The 16,761-nt window shown below is 41.9% G+C and overlaps 2 long non-coding RNA genes across 3 annotated transcripts; one reads left to right on the top strand and one right to left on the bottom strand.

Moving 5' to 3' along the window:
- Positions 1 to 1,639: 1,639 nt before the first annotated feature.
- LOC148148212 (uncharacterized) lies at positions 1,640 to 10,379 on the bottom strand. Of its 2 annotated transcripts, none has more exons than XR_015759351.1 (4): positions 10,280 to 10,379; positions 3,127 to 3,300; positions 2,583 to 2,869; positions 1,640 to 2,163 (listed from the first exon to the last, which is right to left on the bottom strand). It is a non-coding gene; the product is annotated as an uncharacterized LOC148148212 (long non-coding RNA). The 2 variants fall into 2 exon arrangements; XR_015759350.1 differs by lacking the exon at positions 10,280 to 10,379 and adding an exon at positions 9,273 to 9,847.
- Positions 10,380 to 10,591: 212 nt separating this feature from the next.
- Positions 10,592 to 16,731, top strand: LOC148148211 (uncharacterized). Its single transcript, XR_015759349.1, has 4 exons — positions 10,592 to 10,699; positions 12,583 to 12,716; positions 13,588 to 13,665; positions 16,488 to 16,731. It is a non-coding gene; the product is annotated as an uncharacterized LOC148148211 (long non-coding RNA).
- The last annotated feature ends 30 nt before the right edge of the window (positions 16,732 to 16,761 follow it).

The following is a 16,761-nucleotide window of genomic DNA, read 5'->3' as shown; positions in this document are numbered from 1 at the left end:
CATTGATTTACTCAATACCGTAATTGAGAAAGAAAAGCACGAGATCCATGTGAATGGCCGAAGTCAGGTGCAGTGAAGTCAGGAAGGGATGAAATGTTTTGTACATAAAGCTATCCGACAGCATCAGAGCACACTTTCAGTGGGACAGGATCAAGTTTAAACTGAGGTTAATCGAATGAGACAAAATATACTTGGATCGTAAGCAGAGTCCAAGTCGCAATTAACATTTCTAGGATGAAGTTTTAATCGTTTTCCGCCATTTCTATGATGGAGGATGATATTTTCTCTCTCTATTTCTGTACAATTAACATTGATTTTTGAGAAAAGCTTATCATTTATTTACTCAATACAGTAATTTGATAAAAGAATGCATGGGATCCACTTGAATGGCTGAAGTAAAGTGCAGTGAAATATGCAACTGGCAAAGTGTTTTGTCAATTAGAGTATCCAATGGTACAAGTTCGGATCTGGCACCAGTTTGAAAGCTGGTGAAGTGTGACGGCAAAATATTCCTTTCGACATGTTAAGCAGAATGAGAGACTGTGCTCTACTCAGGCAGGATGCATGAGAAATGTGGGAATTGAATTAATATTTTCTAAGACGTTTGGAACTCCACAACTAGCTGATGAAGAAGCAGCGCTCCTAATGCTAGTGTTTCCAAATAAACCTGTTAGGTTAGATTAGATTACTTACAATGTGGAAGCAGGCCCTTCGGCCCAACAAGTCCAACACCGACCCTCCGAAGAGCAACCCACCCGGACCCATTACCCTACATTTACCCCTTCACCGAACACTACGGGCAATTTAGCATGGCCAATTCACCCAACCTGCACATTATTTTTGACTGTGGGAGGAAACCGGAGCACTCAAAGAACACTTCCTTCTTCATAAGATCAAAAGGGCCCATTCGAAGATTTGCCCAAAAGTTCCCAAATGCTGAGATTTCAAAAATTGTTCCTTGACACTCGAGCTATTGTACAATATATAACTGTCAACAGAATGATGACTTCCACCTTAATCCTTGTTTTTATATTTAAAATATTTATTTAAAACAGTTATTCTTTCCCTGTATTAAAAAGATTACACTTAATTTTAAACCATGATTATGTAATTTTAAGGGATTGGGGCTACTATTTCTAAAGTCTCTTAGTAGCCTAAACAATGTTAGAACAGATTTATATGAGTAGATAAGGATAATTCAACATGATGCCAGAGCACACAAGGGTTAATCTGAAAAAAATGTCAAAGCATAATAGATAGAAAATGAAAAATGCCAAAAAAATATCCTTGGTGCCGACTAAACACCACTTACCCCAGACTTCTCCATTTCTTCTTCCCGTAATTGTGAGCCATGAATATTGAAGCGTGGATTTAGGAAGAAAGACAGAGAAGGATCACAAGCTCAGACAGAAAAGGCAAGATCTCAGACATGCAGTAACTGATGCCAAGGGACATAACAGTCATCACAACATAAACTGACAGAGTCATAAACAGAGTCTTAAATAAAAATGTTTTTCAATCCAGTACAGTGACTTTCATCACTGTAGAAAGTACTTCATAAAACTTTTAGTATGTTAATATTGAAAAATTGAAGGCGAGAATGAAATTATATTTTGTCAATGTTCTCTATAAAGAAAAATGCAGAAGTTATTCTATTCATGATATGGATAATTGATATGGATAATTATACATGAATAGGAAAAGGTCATCTAATAATTAGAATGGACCTGTTGAACTAAAGCTTGGCGTTGTGTGATTTCTAACTTTGAAAATAACGTTGGGTTTCTCAAGAGAGCAACGGTTATGAAACTCAAGTGACGACAGCGTGACAGAATAAGGTAGTTTGGAATAATTGAAGCAAGAATGGAAGTGTTCTATTAACAGTTCATGCATTTACTAGTACACTATGTCAGTATTTTATCACACACCACAACCGCTCCAGAGCAGTTAACAATGAGGCACATTGCAGGTGTCACACTTGGTCCATTCCAGACATCAACCTCCTCTGTCTTGACATCTCCATTTCTATCTCGGGTGCAATCTCCAGGCGGATGAGTGCTAGAAAACCGACAGACTCTCATGCTAGACGAACGACACCCTTTCCCTGCCAACAACAGGCAAGTAGTCCACTGCATTCACGTAATACTTCAGCCGATACTGCATCTGCTTGGATGAAGAGATATTCCACTATCAAGCATCATAGATGTCCACCCATTTTGAACAAAGTGTTTTTCTGCCTTGTCAGTCAGAGAGACCTCAAGCGCACCTCCTCCATTCCCCACTGCACTGCTCTCAAAACCCCTTTACACAAATTAAGATAAGTTCACCCTTGCGTTCAGACAACGGCTGACCAGTCTCTACATTCAACCAATAATCCTTAAACACTTCTGACAACTCTAATTGAACCACAACTCCAAGAATACGTTGCTCTCCCCACCCTCTACCCCTTATGAGTACATCAAGTCTCGTTCCAGTCCCCAAATGTTTGGTGACATTGCCCCGTAAACGCACCCGAACCCAAAGGCACATTCCCATATGACTTAAGGCATGGAAAAACTATTGGCACATTACTACTCACTCACCTCTATCCCGGGTCCCAAACTGTCTTTCCAGTAGAACTGATGTTCACCTTCTCCTCTCCAAACTAGTTTACTGTATCCAGCGGTTCGTATGAGGTCTACTCGTCTTCAGCGAGAGCAAGAGTAAACTGAGGCCACGTTTCACTAAGCATCTCAGCCTGGCCTGCAGGAGCCGGCCTGACCTCCTAGTCGTTCACTGTTGTAATTCGTTTTCCAGCATGTCCATCCTTCGCCTCCTTCTTTGCCACAGCGTATCTGACTGCAGGTTGTGGGAAACGGCACCTCATTCTCTGCGTGCAGAGAATATGGACTGCATTGAGTTCTCTAATCTCAAATTCCTTCATTTCCTATAACCCTATCGCACCATTCCAGCCCATCCCCGTCCCCCTCTTCCATTCCACTAACCAAGCATTTTTTCCAGAAATAAAACGAATGCATTGTTCCCATCAACCAACCAGGCCGTCCCCTCTATTTGATTTCACGTGTCCCGAACACACCACACTGCGATCCTCAAACACTACCCTGCTTAATCTATGGATCCACTTACACCCATCTCCAGGACTGAAGGAAGGTCACACCCGAAACTTTGATATCTTCACCTCCTGATGCTGCCGGACTTCCCTTGTTTTCCAAGCCTCCTCCTTGTCTGCCTTGGATTTCACAATCTGCAGTTTTTTTTTCTCTCTTCTGATTTCACACGTAGGCCGACTGATTTCCTCCACTAAACGAGACAGGGAGAAAACTTGTCATGATGAGAGTTTATTTAATCATTAAATTCAAATTTATCGACTATGATTGGATTAGAATCTATATACATATGGTGATGCTGAGATTACGATATCTGAGCTTCTACCAGAATTCCTTACATTTGCTTATAGTTCAATGCAATTTTAGCTCAGTGGCCTTGTGTCTAAGTTGTTCGCACTGCTTCCTCACAGCGCGAGACAACCAAGTTCAGTTGCAGCCTCGGACGACAGCTTGTGTGGAGTTTGCACGTTCTTCCCATGTGTGAGTAAGTTTTCTCCAATATTCAGAACACGTGCACATCAGTTGAATTGACCAAGCGAAATTGTCCATAGTGTTCAGGGATGTGTAATTTAGGTACAATCGTCAGGCAAAATGCAGAGTAATCGGGTCGGGGTATGGATCTGAATGGGATACTCTTCGAAGGTTCAGTGTGGACTTGTGAGGCCAAGTGGCCTGTTTCCACACTGTAGGGATTCCATTTTAAAAAAAAAGAGAAAGAAGAATCTTCCCCGTGTGTGTGTGAGTTTCCTCCGGGAGCTCCGGTTTTTGTCTTTAATCCAAATATATGCAGGTAAGGTGAATTGGAGATGAAAAATTGCACATCGTGTTCAAGGTTATGTAGGTTAGGTTCAAAAGTCAGGAGTAAATCTGTAGCAATAGAACAGGGAACTGGTTACTCTTCGGAGGGTCGTTGTGGTCATTTTGGTTAAATGGCCTGTTTCCACACTGTCAGCAATCTGTGAAGGATTCCACTGCAGCCGTGCTTCTTTAACAAACCTAACAGTAAATGGTTCAAGAGCCATATGAATTATTAATCCCTCTGGCCTTTGAAGTTAGTGACAGGTAAGCGAAGGGTGAAAACCAAGTTTAATAATTCCACACGGCCGATTTTTATGCAACTAAATTAAATTCCAGACCATCAGACTTGTGCTTTTGCAATTTCTGTGAGAAAGGCTTTTTTTATGTTCAGTTACGAAATACTGGGTTCTGAAGATACTGATCCAACATTGGACTCAAATGCGGTTGAGAATTTCGGAATGGTAACAGGTTTATGGAAGAAACTGTTATACTGAAACTAACATAGTTGCATCAAGTGTGGCCAATTTGCAATATCGCTGAATAAGACAGAATTCTGTCAAGAAACAAAAATCAGCTTCTCCCGTGAATTATAGTGCACGGTTTGTTAGTTTCACAGCTTCTCCCATCCATATCAATACCTTTTCATCCCTATCTGTCGCTCTAATTTACTCTCCATCCCTTGCTGTCACTCTCTCTCAGTCACTCCCAACTGCCATTTTGCGTCTCCATCTCAACTCTGCAAAATACAGTCTCCTTTCAAACCCACAGTTGCTTCCTCCTGTGTCTTTCTTCACTCGGTCTGTGTGATCTCTTCATCCTTTGATCTAACCTAATCTGTTACCGATCATGCTCGCTCTACCCACATCCATATCTGTATTGACTTCTTCCTGATCAATTTCTGTGCCTGCATGTGCTCGATGTTATTCGCTTTCTAAATTACAATAATCTCTGATCTTTGTCTCCCCTAATTTAAAATCTTACTACCATCTGTTTTAGGCTCGGTTATGCACAATATTTTACAACATCAGACTGACAGTCAATATTGTAAAATCCGAATAAACATAAACCTCAGAATAGGGTGAGACGATGTCCAACTTCCTCTACGTATTATAGGGACTGGAAAACAGAGTTGTCCTCCTGAAAAGATTTATATCAAACGGTTTTTCTTGGCACAGTGACTCAATGGTTAACACAGCTGCTTCACTGTGCAAGATACGTCGGTTCAATTTCATCCTCAGGCGACCACAGGAAGTTTGTACATTCCCATTCTGTCTGCATGGCTTTCCTCTGAGAGCTCCGATTTTTTCTCACAGTACAAAGATATGCACAGAACGTGGGTTATACGTGGTAAATAGCCCATAATATCCAGGGATGTGCAGTGTCGATGTGTGAGCCATGTGAAATGCAGGTTGCAGGTTTTGGGTAGCTGGATTGGACATTCTTTGGAAGATTTGTGTGGATTCCGTGGACTGAACGGCCGGCCTCCACAAGAAAAGTATTTGGTTATACTTATTCTGATCGCCAGGCTCACAAGTAAACCCTGGTAAAAATTGATGACTGTCCACTCCCATCTCTTGGCCAGAAGTCTTTTTCTCAACAACAACACTCAAGGAAAATGACAATTCGTTATCCCTTTGAAGATACAATCAAAAATACATAAGTTGGTCATTTATCCCTTAGAGCCTGCATTGCTAATAAATAATTTCACACACCTTCATCCTCATTTCGACATGCATGAATATTTCTGAATATCCCTGCTTTTCTTTCACTTCATTGGTCATCAAGGAACTAGCTCTGCCGTCATGACTTCTTTTCATTAAAAAAATCATTTATTAACCTTTGATGCCCATAATTCTGCAGACTCACAACTACCCCTGAGAGAACAAAAACACCACACTTTTTAAATATACATGCCCCGTTTTGTTAAAGTAGGACTGAATGCTAGAAATTAACAACAAAAACTCGTTGCAGATTCAACGCAATCTAAAGCAGTGTAACACTGTGCACAGACTAACTCACTTTGCTCATTTTTTATACGCAACAAGATGTTCTGAAATAAATCAATTTGAACTGTATCAAGAACATACAGAGCTCACATTGATGTTCAACATCAGCAATTTACAAATGAGATTACCAGGGATCTGAACAGCTGCTAGAATCGGCTAGTGACTTCGCTCTAACTCATCAATTACTGCTTATTCAATTTCTTAGATAAGAAGCTGTTTTAAATATTCTGGAATTGATAGTTCAACAAGATCCTCTGAACTGACCCATTCAAGTGGGCCCTGGAATACAATTGAAATACATCCTCACTAACATGGTTGTGCATCTCATCATTGATATTCGTTGAACTCACTTGAGCAAAAGCCTTACATCAGCTGCTATGATACCGTTTTCAAAAACATGTTATAACTGCTCAAGAAATAAAATCACAAATTGATGTCAACACTTCTGACCAAAACGCACATCACGGAATTCATTAAGGAGTGATCCCTCAACAATGAAGGGTAGCTTCATGGCCTTCACTTATCTCAATGACGTTACTGATGAAGAGTTACTGGACTCGATAGGTTACCTCTGTTTTTGTTTCACAGATGCAGCCAGAATTGCCGAGTTTCTCGAAAATATTTTGTTTATTTTGTATATTTTACAGACAGTGCACACCTTGTGTATTTCATTTAACATGTTACTGTTGTATTTACCAAATGTAGAGAAGTCACTCACAGAGTGAGACCGATTTGGAGGTGCCGGTGTTGGACTGGGGTGTACAAAGTTAAAAGTCACACAGCACCAGGTTATAGTCCAACTGGTTTAATTGGAAACCAACTAGCTTTCAGAGCGACGCTCCTTCATCAGGTGATTGTGGAGGGCTCGATCGTAACAAAGAATTTATGCCAAAAATTTGCAATGTGATGATGTACCTGCAATTATACGTTGAAACATTGATTGTCTGTTAAGCCTTTCATCTGTTAGAATACAGTGATAGATAGTTTCAGAGTGAGACCGATTCCATTGACTTCCTGTAGTTTCTCATTCTGATTCTGTCTGATGCACGTTTGATGACATTGAAACTTCAGAATCTAGTCCAGTGACAGCTGTGGGAATTGTTACGAACTGGACAAGCTCCGTTCACAACTTTTCAAGAAGATACCCCCGAACCTAAACTTTATTGATTTAAAGGCATGCAAAAAGTGCAGTGTTCCAGATGTGATTGATTTCTTCAAGCTACTAGGCTTTAAGCAAAACACACTTTCTTCTTTAAAAAAAAGTTAACACACCGCAAAGAATGCAAAATTGACATCACTTCCACTCCATTAAATGATTGACCAAACGTATACTTTGTGCAACTATTAATCCTCAACTGTTAAAATGTAGCAGCACCACCAAAAACCATGATTTCGGAAGAAGTGTGACAGGAGACGCAACATTAACTCTGGTTACTCTCTCGAGATGCTGCCAACCCTGCTTTTTTTTGCTAGTATTTTTTGGGTGTTTTTCTCCCATAAACACAGATTCTTCATTTTAACCTTCTATCTTCAGTCATGAAGAAAGGAAAAATAAAAAAAAAGAAAAACGCTGGAGCAGCAGACTGAGTATGCAAGTTTTTTTTCAACAAAAGGGGCAGATCTGTGTCTATGAGCTTCAATCTCTTTCCAAATCCCACCCCAACTTAAAATGATGCGAAAACTAAAAACCTGTTTCCCGTTGAGAATGAGTCCACCCATATATGCTGCTTTTGTTTACTTCAACAAAAGGCAACAATTCAAGGATCTCAATGCTGTTTAGCGACTGTTTCTGAAGCAGACATTGCAACAACATGCTGGCAAAATAATTTTCGCAAGTGAACCAGTACACAGTTATTAGATTAGATTCCCGACCGCATGGAAACAGGACTTTCGGTCCAACAAGTCCACACCGACCGTCCAAAGTGTAACCCACCCGGACTCATTCCCGTACCCAATAATTACACCTGACTAACGCATCTAACACGATGGACAATTTAGCATGGCCAAATCACTTGACCACCACATCTTTGGATTGTGGAAGGAACTGGAGCACTGAGAGGAAACTCCAGCAGACACGGAGGGAATGTGCAATCTCCACATAGACAGTCGCCCAAGGAGGGAATCCAACTATCTACAAAGCACAATAAGCAAAGCTTACTAGGTGGAAAGCTTCCTCAATAATACTCAAGAAGTCTCATAACATCCCTGGCTAAGTACATGTCTTATTTGGCAACACTTAAACTTCCTCTTCCTCGAATGCCTGTGCACAAGTCGCAGCCGGAAATAGTTGAGAGAATAATCAATATTGATCAAAGAACACCTTCCAAACTCACTATCTATTCTCTACAAGAGCAAGGACAGTAGATATTTCCGAACATTATCGTTAGGATCCGCATTAAGCCTTCGTCAATCTCATTTACCAAAACAAATTCTGTTCCTTAACCATCACTGAATGGGGAGATGCTATGGCTTTGGCAGGTGCATTTTATGCTCTATTTTGTTTTTGAAATTCGTGGAAGTTGAGACAGAATTGGCGAATGTTCTACCTGAAGCCTTCAAAAACAAAACGTTTATGAGCCCTTGTATTTAATTTGATGCAAGAGAAGAAGCCAGATTGTGAGGTATCCCACAAAATCACAGTTTTAGTTTCAGCTTTCTGTAGCTGTTGTGGTTGTGAAAGCTACAAGTCTCACCCTCTCTCTCTCCAATTCTCTCTCTTTGTCTGCAACTCTCTCCCTCATCTCTCTCCCTTTCTATTCGTCTTTCTGTTTGGTCCAGTTAAAAGTTGAGTTGCTCATTCTGGTGATACAACTGCAAGTGAGACAATCAGTGCAACTGAATTAGGATTTTTGTCCACGTGTGGTGCTTATGAGGCATTTATACGTTTGAATTGCTAATGGTAATTGTTTTGTAGGGATTCAAACTAGATCAGACAGGTGAACTTCATAGAATATTATTTAATATGATTCAGCCAGGGATTATTGACTGACAGATATAATTAAAATGTGGGAGGTTCTTTCCTCTCTAAGAGCTGTCTCTGAGGAAGCCGAACTTATGTCAAGTGTTACGGACTTGTCCTAAACAGTGCCTGGGTAATGGGATGCCGGCGTCTATGGAGTAATTTTAATGCACAGAAAAGTAAAACAAAAGTTTGACTGAAACATTGGCTCACAATAATAGTCATTGATTTGGAGTAAACGTTTCAGGCATATAGCCAATCTTTGGAAAACTGAACACATTAGATCCAAAAGTTTAAAAATTGGCCAAGCATGACTTAAAATAGATTCTTGTTTCTGACATAGTTTTGCTAGTTCCAAAGTCAACCTGAGTTTGGACGACGCTCTGTCATTTTAAATCTTACCTTTCCAATATCTGCTCTCAATGACTTTCGGAGATACATTATCAAGAAACTAGCACTTTTCAGGACGAATACAAGTTTGTCCATTCCACATGGGAAACAAAATGGCAGCTTTTCCAACAGAATGAGGGGCTGTGGGGGTGGGGGAGATTTGAACGAATTTGATGTTATCGTTGCCAATTGAATTCACGCAGTAGCACCTCCCATGAATATTTTCACCTTGTCCTCTGGATCTCATTGCTGGTTAGAAACGTAATTCACTCGCTGAATAAAATTTTGCAAACAGACGACATTGCAAATGGATAGGGATCATCGAAACATCTGTCAGCAATTCTGTTCGACAATTTGCTCAATTTGCTGTTCCTCATGCGAATGACTTAACGCTGAGTGAGAGAGGTTTAATCCCGCAGTGCCTTACTAGGCCATGCACGTTGAACGCTGTTGCATTGCTTATGTCCATAGGCAGATCCGAACCACCGCAGCCAACGCCAGCGTCACTGCTCCAGCAAGCGGCCTCACTCAGACTTGCAGGCAACGATTCCCGATGTTTCAGCTCCAGCTAGACTGAAAACAAAGGTCATGGCCTCGATTTCTCCAGATCGTTGGACTGACACTGAATACACAGCAGTGAACTGCTAAACTCACATTATAATTTGGCATTGTTAATCACAGTCCGCATTAAAACCAGGGGATTATAAGTGGAACTCTTCAGAGCTGCTTCCAGCATTTTATGGAGCAAAATGTCCAATTTCCTCTGAAATCCTGTCTGTTTGCTTTTTCACGGCCATTCTTACCAGGTTTGCTAACACTGCACACACTGCCATTCTAGCTAAACAGTCCATGTATATGTCTGGTTGAATGACCAACACACCGTCCCTCCACCCCAATGATAACGTATGCGAAATGAAGATGAGTGCACGGTGTTTCCGTCAATGTGCCAACTTTCCAAATCCAAGTCATTGCCAGTCACTGATAGTAGGAACAGCCAGTTCTTGGGATCAGTCACCTACCTGTCTTCAGATCCGCAAGCGACTTCCTGGATGGGATCGTTGACTGGTCTTTTTTTTGGCACACGGTATGCCCGTTGAGGGAAATGCACACCATATCCAACGGGAACTCTGCTTCTCTCTCTCTTTCTTCGAGAATTTATTATCTTACTTTCTAGGCAATAAGGAAATGTGGCACAATGTTCAACCCGGACAAACGTCGATGAATCTGTCGGTGTCAGGGACAATTGTCTTGGACAAAAAGCAGCGCTCCTATTGGGCTCCTCACCTGTTTTGCTATGCTCGCTATTCTGTCATTGGACAATGAACCCTTTGTTGAGGGCTATTTCCTGTTGTATAAAAACAGGAGTTCATGTAGTTTCGATAGTCAGAACACAGCGATGGTTCTCTTTGAGCTCCTCCTCCTTTTCTGCTAATCTCCAGGTAAGATGCGGACTTCTTTGTAAAATTTTCCTCTTTTGTACGTTGACAGAGAAAAGGAAATCTGAATAGGTGTCTAGGAAACGCCGTGACAAACAGCGGCTGTCGCTTCCCACTGCTCTGAAGCTGATGGGAATTCACCGCTCTTTTGCTGCTCAAAGTGTAATCTGAAATGTTCCCTGCTCAGTGACAGCGATGGGAAAGTTGCATTAATTTATCGATTCTATAAGATGCTTAGATGTTTGTATTCATATAATGCGAAATTCTGAGAGAGCTTAGAAAGCTTCCTCGGTTGCGTGGTTAGAGAGAAATCGATTTAGATTTAATTGGAACTCCTCAATTTAAACGGGGCTATCGACAAAATTGCACTTATGCTGAGGAAGTGAGTGATCGGAGACTGTGTCAGAATGTGACAGGGCGTGGGATCCACTCCACAACCGGACCCTGCATTACCCATGAGGGGATATACTGTGGATTCTGAAAGTCGTCAACGCAGGGTGGCACAGTAGTTAGTACTGTTACAGGACAGCTTCACGGAACGGTTTCAATTTCACCATCGGCGACTGATTGCATGGACTCTCCCCTGTGTCAGCTTCGTTTTCATTTGGTGCTCTGGTTTCCTCTGACAGTCCAAGGATGTGAAGATTATGTGTGTTGTCCGAAAATGCAGGGTGACAGGGGAACTGCGGGATGCACTGCGGCAGGTGTGACGGACCAAATGGGCTCGCTTTACACTGTTGGAAATTAATAACAACCAAAACTGTTTTATAAAGTCAGCTGGTCTCGTATCATTCGCAGAGACAGAAAGCTGAGTTAATAGTTCATAACTGACACAAATGTCATTGATCTGAATCCTTGTCAAAACTGTCGACAATGCAGTCAATAGTGACAAGCACTCTTGTATTTCTTTCGACATAAGGGGTAATGAGAACTGTGCCTAACAGCTATCCTGATTCCACATCTGGGAGAGATAATATATCCCTTTATGGCGCGGTTTTACCAACAGCATTTCAGTAAAGCAAATTCTCATTATGACCTGAACAGTATCTCTGGAAGCATTTTCCAGTCCAGAATCTGTTGAGTCCCGGGCAGCCACAGCTCCTGTGGCCAGTTGTGTCCTTATTCAGGATAGACAAGAAACACATCAGTTCAAATGGCACAAAGAATCCTGACCATTCTGGTCTGAGTGTCCCACACTGAAAAATCACCACAAGACATTGTCACTATTCAGATGGTAACTAAGGGGAATGATATTACACCTCTATGCAATCCTGGATTGTCCTATCCTTCTGGATCCTCCAACTCACGTCTCTACAGTCAACAAGAAATTCTTCCACCTCTGAGCTTACATTTAAAGTAAGCTCGGAAGAGAGGGAGAGAGAGAGAGAGATAAAGGCGAAAACTACTTCTGAAATCTTTATGAAGGACCTTGCTGCCCAGTGTTGCCCTTCTCAATCCAGTTCTCTTTCCATCAGCCTCAATTCGGTTAATCTGATTAACCAGTCAGGGCCAACGCTCATTGATGCATGTCTTGATGGAAGAGTTATTGGAAATGCTCTGTGCAAGAGGAAATGTGTTCTGAAGACGGTTACAGTGGACTCGAAACATTGACCGTACATTCTCTGACTCCACAGCTGCTTCCAGAGTTGCTGAGTTTCTAGAGCAATTTCACTGTATCTTCTCCACGGGTCTTGAAATTGCACGCACTCCCGAAGATACACAGTGAGAGAACCATTTTTGTGCTCTTTAGTCTGAATCTCTTCTTTAAACAATTGTCCGTCGCCACAACTCCACACTCAACTAAAATATGAAAACTGGTTCATTCATTGTCTGCAGGGAAACATTCCCTATTTAATCAGAATCTCTCCCATGTCTCTGAATTTTAGTTTGGGCCACAATGTCATGTCACCTGTGTGAGAACATCTCCCTTAAGCTCCAGTCGCAATGGAAGGAAGGTGTAGACATGGAAACACTGCAGCAAGAAGTCTGCAACTCGCTGCCTCATGAGTCCAATTTGGTGGTGAGTTTCAGTAAGAATGAGATGGAATGTGCTGGGAAAAAAAAAACATAACTGGAGGAAAGTGTGCTTATTTAAGGAAATATATCATTTCCTTGAAGGCATTTCAGGGAAGGTACTCCAGGATAATCCTTTTGTATGGAGGGATTGATAATGAGCAAACGCTAAACAGGTTGGGACGTGAGATGTTGGCAATACAATCCAGGGTGGACTTACACAGTTTGTGCTAGTGTCTGGGGAATGTTGTCGAACAGAGAGACCAAGGTGGACAGGTATATATTTACTTGAAGTGACGTCACAGGTCGACAAGGTGATGAAAATGTCTTTTTCGTGCCAGGTCCCTACATCGGTCAGAGCATTGAACTCAGGAGATAAAATGTCATGTTAGAGCTGAATGACAGTTTGGTGAGACCACTTTTCGTAAACTGTGCATTATTCTGCTCACTCTGCTGCAGGAAGGATAATATTAATTTTGAAAAGGAGAAAGGAAAGATTTACAAGGCTGTTACCGAGAATGGAAGGTATGAGTTATAACGCGAGGCTGGGAAGGTTGTGAAGTTTTTTTCCTGGAGTTTAAGAGGATGAGTGGGTACCATAAAGAAATGTAGTAAATCATACGGCGCAGAGATGAGGCAAATTGCCATTGTCATCTCTATCAGTTGGATGGTCTAAAAATCAGCCAGCGTAATGTTAAGCTGAGTGGCAAAAGACTTAAATGAGAAGAGAGGGGTAACCTTTTCATACAAAGGGCGGTGTGTGTGTCCAGCGAACTAGTCGTGGAAGTGGTGGAGGCTCGTACAATTCGAATATTCAAATGCATCTGCATGTAATCAGCTGAACACTTTTCTCTTTTGTCCACATCTTGTTCTGACAGTGCATAGATTTTGTCAAAGAGCACATGAGGTTGATCACTGAAGCCGTGAAGATTCCGGGCACTTACGATCTGTGTGGGGTGAGTATCACAGAGTAGTCATTCATCACGCTATTTGACGCTGATGGCGAGCAATTGCAGTCCTCCTATTTCACCACTCTGTGTACGTCAGAGAAAGAGCGAGCGAGCGAGAGAGAGAGAAGGTGATCTCGCAATTCAATTAAGGGAATGAAGAGAGTCAGTGGGCCAAATTGCGCCGACTGCTCTCTGCTCCTTCACTTTTAGGAACTTTCTATTCTCAACCTCTGAATCAGTAACAGAGTGTGCAGGAAAAGTTCAGTCATTCCATTGCAGTTTCCTGCTGAGGCAGAGCCTGAGAGTTTGGCGCTGTCCCTTATGGTAAAGAATACCTCCAGCCACAACTCCCCTACACGCACACACAAACACACACACACGCTCTCACGTCCTCTCCTTAAACCCACGCTCTCTCACGCGCAGTCAGATACACACACTCGCAGACACACACAACTCACTCTTACACACTCATACACAACTCATTCGTGCACGCACTCTGAATCCATTCGACATGCAGTTTCATACTTACACTCTCAATCACACACACACTCACACGAACATGGACACTCATGCACGCCATATACACACAGAGAAGCACCAGCACATACACACTCACTCGCACTAACACAGACACAAACACGCACACAAACAGGAAAGAAGGGTGTGTAGATGTTATAGAATTGACTTGCACAAACCACAGTAGACGCTCCATAAATTTTCAGATTGAAATATCAGAGAATTTTTCTCGTTAAAGGAGGCCTACGTGCAGACATGTGCTGTTAGGCAGCAAATGATACTGTTGAAAGGTGAGAGAGGTTCCAGGATTTGAATGGTCTTCTCCTGTTCCTGTGTTTTACTCGTGGATATGAAGAGTTAGTGTTACACCAAGTGGAAGATGAATCATTAAAGACCAATCGCTTGTCTTCCTTATTAAATTGGAGATGAAATTGAGCGAGGCTTCTAATTAAACTAGACAAGTCGATCGAAGGATAAATATGTTATTACCTAAGAACATTACATCAGGGAGGAAGCTGTACAGAGAGGGAGCCATGCTTTTTAAAGAAGTTGAAGATGTTGTCCAGAGGAATGGGAAATTTTATTTTAGAATGAGACGTGAAGGCTCAGTTCCAGCGCTTGAGAGTTAAATGTTAGCAAGGAAATTCCGAATCAGAAAAGTAAGAAGTGCCAAGAGGGGACATGAGATGTCGTTGGTAGATTCGAGAAAGGAAAAGTGTACGGTTGTCTATAGGTATATCGGTTTAAAGAATGGCGAGAATAAGATTAGTGTCAATCAAGGATAGTAGAAGGAAGTTGTGGGTGGAGTCAAAGGAGATTGGCAAAGAGCTAAATGAATATGTCTCCTCTGGAAACATGTTGTCATGGAGGAAACTGCGATACAGGCTAATAGACAAAAAGGGTTTGAGGTTCTCAAGGAGGAGGTGTTAGCAATTTTAGATACTGTGAAAACCAGTATGTCCGCCGGACCGAATGAGATTGATCCCAGGATTCCCTGAGAAGCCAGGAAGGAGAGTGCAGAGCCTTTGACTTTGATCTTTATGTCGTCATTGTCTGTAGAATTAGTGTCAGAAGATTGGAGGATTGCAAATGTTGTTCCCTTGTTCAAGAAGGGTTATAGAGAGAACCATAGCAATTATAGAGCAGTGCGCCTTATTTCGGCTGTGGGTTAAATCTTGGAAAGGATTGTAAGAGATATTATTTACAATCATCGAGAAATGAATAAATTGATAAGAGATAGGCAATACGATTTTGTGAAGTGGAGGTCGTGCCTCACCAAACGTATTGGGTTCTTTGAGCAAATGACCGAAAAGGTGGATGATGGTAAGGCGACTGATGTGGTGGATATGGATTTCAGAAAGGCGTTTGGCAAATTCGTTACCGTGGCTATTGCATAAAATGCAGAGGTGAGGTTTTGAGAGTGATCGGGCGATTTGAATCAGAAATTGGCTAGTTGCAAGAGACACAGAATGTGGTTGATGGGAAATGTTCATCCTGGAGTTCAGCTACTAGTGTGCACGGCAATGATCTGCTTTGCAGCAACAGTTGATTTTCATTTTTTTCATGAATGACCTCAATGAGGGCATAGTATCATGAGTTAGTAAAGTTGTGGAAGACCCTGTGGTCGTTAGAGTTGTGGATAGTGCTGAAGGATGAAGTAACACAAATGCAGGTAACTGTGCTAATGTTGAGTAGAGGGATCACAGTTTCCATGAACCTTTGCCCATAGGCGTAGCCACCCAGGTTAAGAGCATAGCTCAGAAGGCATACGGTGTGGTAGCTTTTATTATGAGAGGGACTGCGTTTCACAGCCATGAGGTGATGCTGCAGATGGACAGAACTCTGGTGAGGCTGCAAATTGCAGAATAGCTTACAGTTCTGGTTAGAAGATGGATGTGGAAGTTACAGAGAGGGTTCAGAGGACATTTACCAGGATGCTGCCTGGTATGGAGGGAAGGCCTTCCTAGGGTAGGCTGAGGGATTTGAGGCTGTTTTCGTCAGAGAGAAGAAGGTTGAGAGGCGACTTATTGAGACGTATAAGGTAATCAGAGGGTTAATCGGGTGGACGGTAAGAGCATTGGTATGTGTATGGAATGAGCTGCCAGAGGAAGTGTGGAGTCTGGTGCAATTGCATCATTTTAGAGGCATTTCCATGGTACATGAATAGGAAGGGCTTGGGGGCATATGGGCCGGGTGCTGGCAGGTGTGAATACATTGTTGCTCACATCCAGGAAAACAGTGTGGTGCTTGCTCTGTGTGGTTGACGAGAGAGTTGTGCTTCCATTAATGTCACTTTGTGAATTTGCTTACAGGAACTGCAATTCTGTCCTTGGCTGGTCTGTAGACGTCTAGGTGGATGTATCGGTGAAAATGGTGACTTTCCTCCTGAGTTTCGTCCATAGAAAACCCATCCAGTGTGAAGGAAGTTTGCACAAATTCACTGCCAGTCGTTTTGTCGAAACTGGAATATTTATAGGCCGCAGGGACAGGGAAATTTGACCGTTTCCAATCAACAAAACATCTTTCTTTAAAATAAAATGATATGGGAAAACTGCAGGCAAAGTGAATTGCTTCCATTTCGTAAAC

The sequence above is a fragment of the Chiloscyllium plagiosum genome, unplaced genomic scaffold, assembly GCF_037043375.1.
Source record: "Chiloscyllium plagiosum isolate Xiang-an unplaced genomic scaffold, Cpla_swu_hap1 HiC_scaffold_14, whole genome shotgun sequence".
Classification (NCBI taxonomy): Eukaryota; Metazoa; Chordata; class Chondrichthyes; order Orectolobiformes; family Hemiscylliidae; genus Chiloscyllium; species Chiloscyllium plagiosum.
This window is presented reverse-complemented; position numbering and strand designations above follow the sequence as displayed.